The sequence below is a fragment of the Nerophis lumbriciformis genome, linkage group LG05 (genome assembly GCF_033978685.3).
Source record: "Nerophis lumbriciformis linkage group LG05, RoL_Nlum_v2.1, whole genome shotgun sequence".
Taxonomy (NCBI): domain Eukaryota; kingdom Metazoa; phylum Chordata; class Actinopteri; order Syngnathiformes; family Syngnathidae; genus Nerophis; species Nerophis lumbriciformis.
The window spans coordinates 6,008,023-6,021,499 of NC_084552.2; the positions used below are offsets into that span (position 1 = coordinate 6,008,023).

Below are 13,477 nucleotides of genomic sequence, written 5' to 3' on the forward strand. Positions count from 1 at the left end.
CTGAACTGAACTGAATGTGCTGCATCGCTCTCCTTATGCTTCATGCGCATGTCCCTGCAGCACTATTTTTTGTTGTGTTTTGAATAAAAAAGGGTTATGCTAGAGGAAAATGCAACCCCCTTGTTGGCAGAATAAGAACACTTCAAAAAGGAGCCTTCATTCTGCTACGAGGAGGTAAACACAATAAATACACTGTGTGGTATTTATGCACTTTCCACAGACATATATATTTATGAATGATGTCATGAGGTCCAGGCTTGAGAAGAGAGAGAGTGGCATAGAATGTGTGTGCACTAAAGCACATACGGTAAGTTAAGTTTTACTTCCAATTCTTAAGTTTCGATTTCCTGTTGGCCAGGCGTGGCGAGCCGGACAAACAAAAAGCCTGAGAAGACACGCAGCCATAAGAGACTCCTTTGACCTCCTGATAGCTTGTTCGCTTTCTCTCCAGGCCTGATATCACTGTTGTTTGTATTTACTTCTATTTTGTAGAATAAATTGTTAAACTTCAGTTCTAGTCACCTCTTTACACTTTAGACAGCCTTAGAACAAAATGATCTGTGATGACTCTGCCCTTCTAAGAGGGAGAATCCTAACAGTTACCTGCACTTTGCGTGCTGTTTCAGCATCCTGGGGTCTAGACCAAGAAAACCAAACACAGCCCATAACAAATGTTACACTATCATATTTTGTAAATGGTTTTGCTCAAATAAAAATAAACACAAATATCTGCTTAATTTGTGATTGTATAGCAAATTATCAATGTTTTACAGACAATATGTATATAATAATCAAAAGCATAGACAATTATGTAGTATTATGAGGCAATTGTACACTTATATTCATATATATACAGTATAGGCCAAAAGTTTGGACACACCTTCTCCTGATTCAATGCATGTTCTTTATTTTCATGACTATTTACATTGTAGATTGTCACTGAAGGCATCAAAACTATGAATGAACACATGTGGAGCTATGTACTTAACCAAAAAAAGGTGAAATAACTGAAAACATGTTTTATATTCTAGTTTCTTCAAAATAGCCACCTTTTGCTCTCATTACTGCTTTGCACACTCTTGGCATTCTCTCGATGAGCTTCAAGCATACCTGTGAAGTGAAAACCATTTCAGGCGAGTACCTCTTGAAGCTCATTGTAGGTGTACTGTCACCACCTGTCACATCACGATGTGACTTATTTTGAGTTTTTTGGTGTTTTCTCGCGTGTAGTGTTTTAGTCCTTGTCTTGCGCCCCTATTTTGGTGTTTTTTCCTGTTGCAGTTTCATGTCTTCCTTGAGCGCTATTCTCCGCACCTGCTTTGTTTTCGCAATCGAGACTATCTAAGTTGTGTGGACGCCATCCTTCTTTGTAAGGACATTGTTGATTGTCATGTCATCATACTTGCCAACCTTGAGACCTCCGATTTCGGGAAGTGGGGGGGGGGGGGGGGCGTGGTTGGGGGCGTGGTTAAGAGGGGATGAGTATATTTACAGCTAGAATTCACCAAGTCAAGTATTTCATATATATATATATATATATATATATATATATATATATATATATATAAGAAATACTTGACTTTCAGTGAATTCTAGCTATATATATATATATATATATATATATATATATATATATATATATATATATATATATATATATAAATAAGAGAAATACTTGAATTACAGTGTTCATTTATTTACACATATACACACACACATAACACTCATCTACTCATTGTTGAGTTAAGGGTTGAATTGTCCATCCTTGTTCTATTCTCTGTCACTATTTTTCTAACCATGCTGAACACCCTCTCTGATGATGCATTCTGCTTCGTCGCCTTGTTGTGTGCGCAGTTGCGCACTGCACTCTCTAAAAGCCGTAGATGTTATTGTCACATATGCATGTACAGTAGATGGCAGTATTGTCCTGTTTAAGAGTTGAGTTGAGTTTGAGTTTATTTCGAAAACATGCAATGTCACAACATTGCTGTTTACGGCAGACGAACTGCTTTACGGTAGACGAAAAACGTGACTGCTGTTGTTGTGTGTTGTTACCGCGCTGGGAGGACGTTAATGAAACTGCCTAACAATAAACCCACATAAGAAACCAAGAACTCGCCCTCGATCATTCTACAGTTATAACGTGATTGGGCAGGCACGCTGTTTATATTGTTGGAAAGCGGACGTGAAAACAGGCTGTCGACACATTACTTAGGTCCGCCTGAATTTCGGGAGATTTTCGGGAGAAAATTTGTCCCGGGACGTTTTCGGGAGAGGCGCTGAATTTCGGGAGTCTCCCGGAAAATCCGGGAGGGTTGGTAAGTATGCATGTCATGTACGGATGTACTTTGTGGACGCCGCCTCTGCTCCACACGCTGTAAATCTTTGCTGAATTGATTACGTGGACCCCGACTTAAACAAGTTGAAAAACGTATTCGGGTGTTACCATTAATTGGTCAATTGTACGGAATATGTACTGAACTGTGCAATCTACTAATAAACGTTTCAATCAATCAATCAAAAAGTCTGTCTATCTGTGTTGGCCCTGTGATGAGGGGGCGACTTGTCCAGGGTGTACCCCGCCTTCCGCCCGAATGCAGCTGAGATAGGCTTCCAGCACCCCCCGCGACCCCAAAAGGGACAAGCGGTAGAAAACGGATGGATGGTCCTACAATTAGAAGTGTCACCAAAGTACTACAAGCCACATTCGATTCATATTAGAGCGTATCAAAACACGTATTGGTATGTCAGACTTAGCCTTGTCTTGGTTTAACTCTTATCTTACTGACAGGATGCAGTGTGTCTCCCATAACAATGTGACCTCGGACTATGTTAAGGTAACGTGTGGAGTCCCCCAGGGTTCGGTTCTTGGCCCTGCACTGTTTAGTATTTACATGCTGCCGCTAGGCGACATCATACGCAAATACGGTGTTAGCTTTCACTGTTATGCTGATGACACCCAACTCTACATGCCCCTAAAGCTGACCAATACGCCGGATTGTAGTCAGCTGGAGGCGTGTCTTAATGAAATTAAACAATGGATGTCCGCTAACTTTTTGCAACTCAACACTAAGAAAACGGAAATGCTGATTATCGGTCCTGCTCAACACTGACACCTATTTAATATTACCACCTTAACATTTGACAACCAAACAATTCCACAAGGCGACTCAGTAAAGAATCTGGGTATTATCTTCGACCCAACTCTCTCGTTTGAGTCACACATTAAGAGTGTTACTAAAACGGCCTTCTTTCATCTCCGTAATATCGCTAAAATTCGTTCCATTTTGTCCACTAGCGACGCTGAGATCATTATTCATGCGTTCGTTACGTCTCGTCTCAACTACTGTAACGTATTATTTTCGGGTCTCCCTATGTCTAGCATTAAAAGATTACAGTTGGTACAAAATGCGGCTGCTAGACTTTTGACAAAAACAAGAAAGTTTGATCATATTACGCCTATACTGGCTCACCTGCACTGGCTTCCTGTGCACTTAAGATGCGACTTTAAGGTTTTACTACTTACTTATAAAATACTACACGGTCTAGCTCCAGCCTATCTTGCTGATTGTATTGTACCATATGTCCCGGCAAGGAATCTGCGTTCAAAGAACTCCGGCTTATTAGTGATTCCCAGAGCCCAAAAAAAGTCTGCGGGCTATAGAGCGTTTTCTATTCGGGCTCCAGTACTCTGGATTGCCCTACCGGTAACAGTTAGAGATACTACCTCAGTAGAAGCATTTAAGTCCCATCTTAAAACTCATTTGTATACTCTAGCCTTTCAATAGACCCCCCTTTTTAGACCAGTTCATCCGCCGTTTTTTTTCTTTTCTCCTCTGCCTCCTCGCCGGGTTATTCCGGTTTCGGTGACCATGGATGAAGTGCTGGCTGTCCAGAGTTGGGACCCGGGGTGGACCGCTCGCCTGTGCATCGGTTGGAAACATCTCTGCGCTGCTGACCCGTCTCCGCTCGGGATGGTCTCCTGCTGGCCCCACTATGGACTGGACTCTCACTACTATGTTAGATCCACTAAGGACTGTTCTTTCACAATATTATGTCACTCGACATCCATTGCTTTCGGTCTCCCCTAGAGAGGGGGGGGGTTACCCACATATGCGGTCCTCTCCAAGGTTTCTCAGTCATTCACATCGACGTCCCTTATGTGGGCTCTGTACCGAGGATGTCGTTGTGGCTTGAGCAGCCCTTTGAGACTTTTGTGATTTAGGGCTATATAAATAAACATTGATTCATTCACATGACTTTAGTCTTTCTACATATCTCGTTAATCAAAGCTCACTCACCTCCACTCCAAGTCCCGTAATCAGATGGTAGATATCCAACAGGCGGAGACAAAGAATAGTTGCGTGCAGGCGGCAGAGAGGCACATGGTTGTGGTACTTGACTTTTGAAGTTTTGTACCGTGCGATGTTGGCTGCTGACACACAGAAGGATGGTGGCTGCTGACACACAGCCCTAAAGGCTACAATTATGCAACTGAGCGTGCAACACACCTACCATGCCGGGGCGATGTGTCTCTCCGCTTAGGCACACGCCTGGTGTGCCGATGTGATGTTTCGTGACCAAAACCAAACCGGTTTGAGATCACGTACGTCTTGGTCACCTCTTTATTGCGGTTGTTGTTTATTTACCGAGCACAGCCCAGGCTAACGTTAGCTAGCATACGCGCTAGCAAGCTAGAGCAAACGAGTAAAGGCTTTTCTCACTGTCACAGTTGAATGAACTGAGTCTAAATGACGCCCAATGATAGTAGTAAAGTGTCAAAATACATATAAAGTTGAATTGTCGTTATAAAGTGAACTTTAAGAACAAACTCAAGGCAGCTGCGGGGATACCTGGTGCAGACCGCTCATTCATTGGTGGAAATTGGGAGTTCAAAGTACTTTTTCCGGGTTTTTTCAAAATAAAATCAAAACATATGCGTCTACTTCCGCCACTAAAACAATATTTTGGGACATGGAAGTTGAAAGTATGAAATTAAAAGTCAAAAGGACTTTTTTTTTTTAGTTACGATTGGGGTTACCATGAATTGATTAACGTGAACCCCGACTTAAACAAGTTGAAAAACGTATTCGGGTGTTACCATTTAGTGGTCAATTGTACGGAATATGTACTGAACTGCAGTGGTCAGTGATGTGCGGTGAGGTTGATGGCTGGTGAGGCACTGACTTCATCACAGTCAGATTTACAAACATATGAACCCTAAAGAGTATCTTATTCACCATTTGATTGGCAGCAGTTAACAGGTTATGTTTAAAAGCTCATACCAGCATTCTTCCCTGCTTGGCACTCAGCATCAAGGGTTGGAATTGGGGGTTGAATCACCAAAAATTATTCCCGGGCGCGGCGCCGCTGCTGCCCACTGCTCCCCTCACCTCCCAGGAGGTGATCAAGGGATGGGTCAAATGCAGAGGACAAATTTCACCACACCTAGTGTGTGTGTGACAATCATTGGTACTTTAACTTAACTTTAAACATACAAACTGTAGCACACAAAAAAGCACATTTAATTAAAAAAACGTTATTATGGTCTTACCTTTACTTATAAGTGCGGGAACAGTGGTGTTCGTGTTGGAGGAGTTGTGAATGAATGAAATATGAAATCTGTGCTGCAGTCTGCAGGTGTACCTAATGTTGTGGCCCTGCAGTCGTTCACGGCTCCTCCGGCGCGAGCATTGTTGTTTTTGCACTTTTTGGCTTCTTTTTAAGTGTCTTTTTTTGGGTGGATTCGGTCTTGCACGTGGAGGGTTTGGATGTGGGCTTTGGTTGGTGTGGCGTTCCCGTCGGGGGGTGCATTCTGCGGCGGGGGTGTATTAACCGGCACCAGGAGGCGGGATTACTGCGAGCCTCACACAGTGCGTCTTCACAGCAGTTTTATGATTGCTCAGCACAAGAAATACGTTACACACATACAGTTGTTGACAAAATACACTGTACATTATATACCTCAGCTAACTAAACTATGGAAATGTATAATATAATTCATATAGCAATACGGTCTCACTGCACAGCAGGCCAGCAGTTAGCCGAGTCATTGCGCAATCCATGTTGGGGCACTGAGTGACGTGCCTCAACTGGCTGCTGTTCACCGCACCGTCTCTTCTCAGTATTTGAACGACAAATGTGAAAATTCAGCGATTTTGAATAAAAATAATCTAAAACTGGTGAAGTTAAATGGAAAACAACTTTATTGTATAATCACTGACTACATATAACAATTTAATTTTTTTTCTTTTTACATTTTTTTTTCTTTCCATGATGGCAGGTGAGGCCTCCAGTGACCGCACGTCACTGGCAGTGGTCCCCAACCTTTTTGTAACTGCGGACCGGTCAACGCTTGAAAATTTGTCCCACGGACCGGAGGGGATGATTGTTTTTTTTTTTTTTTTGTCATAAAAAAATACAATCATGTGTGCTTGCGGACCGTTTCCCTGCAGACTGTATTGATCTATATTGATATATAATGTAGGAACCAGAAATATTAATAACGGAAAGAAACAACCCTTTTGTGCGAATGAGTGTGATTGAGTGTAAATGGGGGAGAGTTTTTTTTTGGGTTGGTGCACTAATTGTAAGTGTATCTTGTGTTTTTTATGTTGATTTAATTAAAAAAATATATATATATATATATTTTTTTATTTTTTTAATCCAACTTTTTTTATTGGCATTTTCAAATAGACAAGTCGAAACAGTACAATTTTAAAGTCAATAAATTATTCACACCCTTACCCTTAAAACCCAAACCACCCCACTCAGGTCACACAAACAAGGGGCATATGGCACAATCATATAACAAGTATGACGACAAAGACAGACACATTCTCACACACACACACACACACACACATTAATACATACATACACACATACGAGGCTAGAGACAGACAAACAGGCTGAAAGGAGAGAGAGAAAAAATTAAAAGAAAAAATAAATAAATAATAATAATAAATAAAAGGGAGATTATTCCTCATCTGCATCTGGGCATAAGTCAAGAGAGTTGACATACAGCAAAAAAGGACTCCATGAACTTTCATTTTTTAATTTTTTTTAATTTTATTTTTATTTCTTGTACGAATCGATCCATGGACCGGTGGTTGGGGACCACTGCTGTACTGTACAATCTACTAAAAAAAGCTTCAATCAATCAATCAAAAGTTGTTGTTTTTTTAGTGGCCAATATGGGCTTCCACGAATTTGATTAACGTGGACCCCGACTTAAACAAGTTGAAAAAGTTGTCAATTGTACGGAATATGTACTGTACTGTGCAATCTACTAATACAAGTTTCAATCAATCAATCAATCAATCAATGCCATAAATATGAGACCAACTGCCTTGAAATTGTCTGATAAATGTTTTTTTTTTTTATTTACGTTTATTTTGAACACGCATACAATAGGTTACATCATATATTTCCATTTGCTCATTATAATATGTCGGAAAAGGAGTAGGAATAAGCCGATCTTATTTAATCCTACCCCTTTTCCACTTGTAACACAATTTAAATCAATTTAATTTAATTAATAATCAATTTAATTAATTTCAGTTTCAAGTTTCAAGTGTATTCACAATACCATAGAACAATTACAATAGTAGTGAATATCATTTAAGGATGGTGGTAATAGTGAAAGGGTCCCCCAAATAAGCTAGAAGAAGCTTTTGGCAGGGGTTCCAGAGGACAGTATATGCATGGAATGCTGAAACATGGTGGCAAGCACAAAAAAACGCTATATGATAAACACAAAATAATAGTACTAAAGCAAGCATACACTTACATACATATTCATTGAACCATGCAAAACCCAACAGTAGTCTACCCCACATGAGGCATTAGAGATAGGTGCTTAATAGGTAAGATTTCAGTTTCTTTTTGAAGTTGGAGAATGAATACAGCATCCTGAGGCTCTCATCAAGCCGGTTCCAGATCTTTGGTCCCCTGCATACAACACTTCGAGCAGAACAAGCCAGTAGACGATGTTTACCTGATATCAGGTCAAAGTTACGAGTGTTGTGGGCATGCTGGGGACGATAGATAGGAACCAAGCTACAGAGCCTGAGATTCAGCCTGTGGATGACTTGATAGGTTAGACAAGCATTGTGATAAATATTGAACTCTGTCAGTCTTAAGAGCTGATAATTATGGAATAGATGTCGAGTGGGGGCATTAAACTTGGACCATGACAGGGCCCGTATGATTTTCTTTTGCACGGATTGTAATTTGTGAAGGTAGCTAGGGAAGGTGTTACACCAGATGACATTACAGTAGTTTAGATGTGGTTCAAGTTTATAGTTTGTCTTTCAGGCGGGATTCACCTTGGGCAGGGGTCGGCAACCTTTACCAGTCAAAGAGCCATTTTGACCAGTTTCACAAATTAAAGAAAACAATGGGAGCCACAAAAATCTTTTGAAATTTAAAATGAAATAACACTGCATATAAAGTTTTTTTTTGCTTTGTGCTATGTATTATCCAAGGGTCTCAGACACGCGGCCCACACCTTAATATGAAAATTGAATGTTAGTGCGGCCCGTGAGCGCTTGACAGCGTCATACTTGTCAACCCTCCCGATTTTTCCGGCAGGCTACGAATTTCAGGACAACTGTTCTCTCGAACGTGCCGTGATGGTACAGCATTTAGCGCCCACCAGCGTGCCAGCCCAACTACACTTTGTATGGGGCTTCTGATTGATCACGTAAGGGACAGCAAGCATACTTGGTCAACAACCACACAGTTTACACTGATGGTGGCGGCATAAAAAACTTTAACACTCTTACTAATATGCGCCACGCTGTGAACCCACACCAAACAAGAATGACAAACACATTTCGGGAGAACATTACACCGTAACACAACAGAACAAATACCCAGAATCCCATGCAGCCCTAACTCTTCCGGGCTACATTATACACCCCCGCTACCAAACCCCGCCCACCTCAACCGACGCACAGAGGGGGGTGGTGAGGGAGCAGGGTTGGGGTGGGGGCGGGGTTTGGTGGTAGAAGGGGTGTATAATGTAGCCCGGAAGAGTCAGGGCTGCATGGGATTCTGGGTATTTGTTCTGTTGTATTAGGGTGCAGATGTTCTCCCGGAATGTGTATGTCATTCTTGTTTGGTTTTGGTTCAAAGTGTGGCGCATTATTAGTAAGAGTCTTAAAGTTGTTTTATATGGCCACCGTCAGTGTAACCTGTGTGGCTGTTGACCAAGTATGCCTTGCTGTCACTTATGTGTGCAAGCAGAAGACGCATATAACAGGAGGCGGGGCTGGCACACTGTTAATACAGATTGTAGAGGGCACTAAATGCTGTATCATCATGGCACGCCCTTGTTATTATTGTAAGGTTGAAAATCGGAGAATATGAATCCCGGGAGTTTCCTGCGAGAGGTACTGAAATCCCTAAGTCTCCCGGGAAAATCAGGGGGGGTCGGCAAGTATGCAGCTGAGCCGCATCAGAGTGATCAAAGAGCCGCATGCGGCTCCGGAGCCGCGGGTTGCCGACCCCTGACCTTGGGCAACCTTGTGGGAGTGTACCTTGCTCAAAACTGACGTAAATAACCTAGACTGTTTTATCATCATCAAATAAAATTACATTCCATTTAGCATTTTTTTTTTAATTTCATTTAATAATACTATAAAATCACTTTATTTTCACTCAAATGTCACCTCGGGATCAAAATTGGCAAGCGTATATAGATTACAATGTCACATTTTCTTCCAGGCCAAACTGGATAAAAGGGATATGACAGCGGTTACTTAAAATATGGTGTTGTCACTTCCAGGCATGCAAAGGTGCCAAATCCCTCGTGTTGTCCGACGTTCTTTATGTCATTTTGGATTATGGTTTACCAGTGGTTCTCAAATGGGGGTACTTGAAGGTATGCCAAGGGGTACGTGAGATTTTTTTTAAATATTCTAAAAATAGCAACAACTCAAAAATCCTTTATAAATGTATTTATTGAATAATACTTCAACAAAATATGAATGTAAGTTCACAAACTGAACATCAAATCAAGTAAGCTATTCCATTCATTACCATAAAGCCAGAGTGTCCCCCATGCCATGATGGTTTGACCCTCACTAAAATGTCTGTCAAAAAGAACTGTGAAAAGAAACGCAACAATGCAATATTCAGTGTTGACAGCTAGATTTTTTGTGGACATGTTCCATAAATATTGATATATGATATTGAATAAAGATTTCTTTTTTTGTGAAGAAATGTTTGGAATTAAGTTAATGAATCCAGATGGATCTCTATTACAATCCCCAAAGAGGGCCCTTTAAGTAGATGATTGCTTCTATGTGTAGAAATCTTTATTTATAATTGAATCACTTGTTTATTTTTTTTAGTTATTTGTATATCTTTTTTTCCAACTAGTTCAAGAAAGACCACTACAAATGAGCAATATTTTGCACTGTTACACAATTTAATAAATCAGAAACTGTCATGTCTGTGTGATCATGTTTTTGTTTTGGTCATGTTCGTTTTGGTTTTTGGACTTTTTGTGCACTTTTGTTTTGTCACCATAGCAACCATTAGTTTTCACCTGTCACGTCACGCACCTGTTTCACATTTTGAGTCACGCACCTGTTTTCGTTAATCATGTCTATAGTATTTAAGTTCATTGTTTTCAGTTTGTCGTTCTGACGACATCCCCATATTTATGCTTCTGCACACTCTCCACTCCCTTATGATCCTTGCTGCTCTTTTTTCATGCCGGTTCCATGCCAAGTAAGTTTTTGTTTATTAAGCCACAGTTAGTGTTTTTTGTTGTTCATAGTTTTTGCCTTTGTGCAAGTGTTTGGTTTCATAGTTTGTTCTCCGCCATTGTGCGCGCCTTTTGTTTGATCCTTTTCTTTGTAGTTATAGTGTTTAAATAAACCATGTATTTACCTTCACGCCACATCTGGTCCAATTCACTTGCACCTCGGGAGAACAAACCAAGCCAGAGTCCAAGTCTTGACAGAAACTGATGACATAGTGCTGTATTTTACTTCTTTATCTCTTTTTTTCAACCAAAAATGCTTTGCTCTGATTAGGGGGTACTTGAATCAAAAAAATGTTCACAGGGGGTACATCACTGAAAAAAGGTTGAGAACCACTGGTTTAAAGGAACTATTCGGAACTGTCCAACTAAAGCAAGGCTCTGCAGCAAAATGGCTTAAAAAAGCTGCGCCTGTCACTGGCAAACACAAATGTTTCTCATGTCTTACACATCAGGACGTGACAACATTAAATTGCCAAGGTCCAGCGTGCACCGCTCTTATTCATCCTTTTTTTCCCCATCACCGCTTTTGTGTCAGATGGTGGGTTTGTGTAAAATGTAGAGGTATTCGTTTTTATAGATAGTCTTGGTAAGTGATGATGCATGTCAATGTTGGACTGGCACTACAGAACACCATTGCTTACCCAAAAACATCTTTTTCATGGCACCACGGGGTTCACGTGAGTCCAGTCTATTGGGAGACCAGCAGGGGATCATCTTGAATGAAGACTAAACCAAACCAAAGCACACCAGGGGAGTCCGCTGCTCATGATCGGACAAGAAATGAGGCAACTGAGTTCGGGTACAGGGCTCACAAACCAAGATGAAGGGCCGATTTGATGCTTCACACAGAGTCCGGCTCCACTGTTTGTTGGTGGGGGACTGGGTGCGGGTCAGGTATCCCAACAACCAGAACAAGCAGGCAATTGACAGGTCGGAGCCACAAAGAGTAGCTCAACTTCGCTCCGCAATTTACCAATTGGAAGATGGGTCCTGGTGGCATGCAACTCGACTGCCGCAGGTTCCAGTAGTACTGGGCCATGCACCAGGCTTGACCCCGGCGACAGTTCTTTAATGGCCTGGAGGGCGCCCAGCGCCACCTGTTGTGAATGACTGCCCAGGGCGTACTCAGCGACCAAGGGCCCCGCCACTGTGGCATGGGGACTATGTCATTGGAAAATGTGGGGGGCAGGGTTTTGCTTGTTTATTCCTAATGAGGGGAGAAAATATGATGTTGATTAACGTGTGTGCTGTGGTAATAGGTTACTGTCCCTTTAAGGCATACTTGCCAACCCTCCCGGATTTTCCGGGAGACTCCCGAAATTCAGCGCCTCTCCCGGGACAAATTTTCTCCCGAAAATCTCCCGAAATTCAGGCGGACTCAGGTCCTCATGGGTTTATTGTTAGGCAGTTTCATTAACGTCCTCCCAGCGCGGCAACAACACACAACAACAGCAGTCACGTTTTTGTATACCGTAAAGCAGTTCGTTTGCCGTAAACAGCAATGTTGTGACACTCTTAAACAGGACAATACTGCCATCTAGTGCATTTGATGAAAGCACTTTTGTGCGTGCCACACATCAATGCATCATCAGAGAGGGTGTTCAGCATGGTTAGAAAGATAGTGACAGAGAATAGAACAAGGATGGACAATTCAACCCTTAACTCAACAATGAGTAGATGAGTGTTATGTGTGTGTATATGTGTAAATAAATGAACACTGAAATTCAAGTATTTATTTTATACACATATATATATATATATATATATATATATATATATATATATATATATATATATATATATATATATATATATATATATATATGTATATATATATATATATAAATATATATATATATATTTATTTATTTATTTATAATAAAATATATATATATATACGTATATATATATATATATATATATATATATATATATATATACATACATATAATAAAATAAATATATATATATATATAAATAGCTAGAATTCACTGAACGTCAAGTATTTCTTATATATATATAATTAAAAAAAAATATATATATATATATATACATATAATAAAATATATATATATATATATATATATATATATATATATATATATATATATATATATATATATATATATACCGTATTTTCCGCACTATTAGCCGCACCTAAAAACCACAAATTTACTCAAAAGCTGACAGTGCGGCTTTTAACCCGGTGCGCTTTATATATGGATTAATATTAAGATTCATTTTCATAAAGTTTCGGTCTCGCAACTACGGTAAACAGCCGCCATCTTTTTTCCCCGTAGAAGAGGAAGTGCTTCTTCTTCTACGCAAGCAACCGCCAAGGTAAGCACCCGCCCCCATAGAACAGGAAGCGCTTCTTCTTCTACTGTAAGCAACAACCCGCCCGCGTAGAAGAAGAAAAAGCGCGCGGATATTACGTTTCATTTCCTTTGTGTGTTTACATCTGTAAAGACCACAAAATGGCTCCTACTAAGCGACAGGTTTCCGGTTCATGAAAAGACGCAATCTCTCCATCCGCACATGGACTACTATTTCACAGCAACTGCCTAAAGACTTTCAAGAAAAGCTGGCTACTTTCCGTGCATATTGTAAAAACAAGATAGCTGAAAAAAAGATCCGGCCAGAGAACATTATCAACATGGACGAGGTTCCACTGACTTTTGATATTCCTGTGAACCG

At 40.6% G+C, this 13,477-nt stretch overlaps 2 protein-coding genes across 5 annotated transcripts in view; both read right to left on the minus strand.

Annotated features, from left to right (window-relative positions):
- dhx57 (DEAH (Asp-Glu-Ala-Asp/His) box polypeptide 57) overlaps nt 1–4,879 on the minus strand; it is a 28,462-nt gene extending 23,583 nt beyond the window's left edge. Inside the window, exons 1-2 of one of the 3 annotated variants that reach the window (XM_061961377.2) lie at nt 4,516–4,879; nt 4,302–4,432 (exon numbers count right to left, since the gene is read on the minus strand). The gene's annotated coding sequence lies outside the window, so the exon portion shown is untranslated. Of the gene's footprint in view, nt 1–4,301; nt 4,436–4,511 lie in introns of all 3 variants that reach the window. The other 2 variants (XM_061961379.2, XM_061961378.2) reach the window with 2 other exon arrangements.
- A 6,637-nt stretch (nt 4,880–11,516) lies between these two features.
- strip2 (striatin interacting protein 2) overlaps nt 11,517–13,477 on the minus strand; it is a 118,898-nt gene continuing 116,937 nt past the window's right edge. The window contains exon 24 of one of the 2 annotated variants that reach the window (XR_009815329.1): nt 11,517–11,987. The gene's annotated coding sequence lies outside the window, so the exon portion shown is untranslated. The remainder of the gene's footprint in view (nt 11,988–13,477) is intronic. The other variant, XR_009815327.2, reaches the window with a different exon arrangement.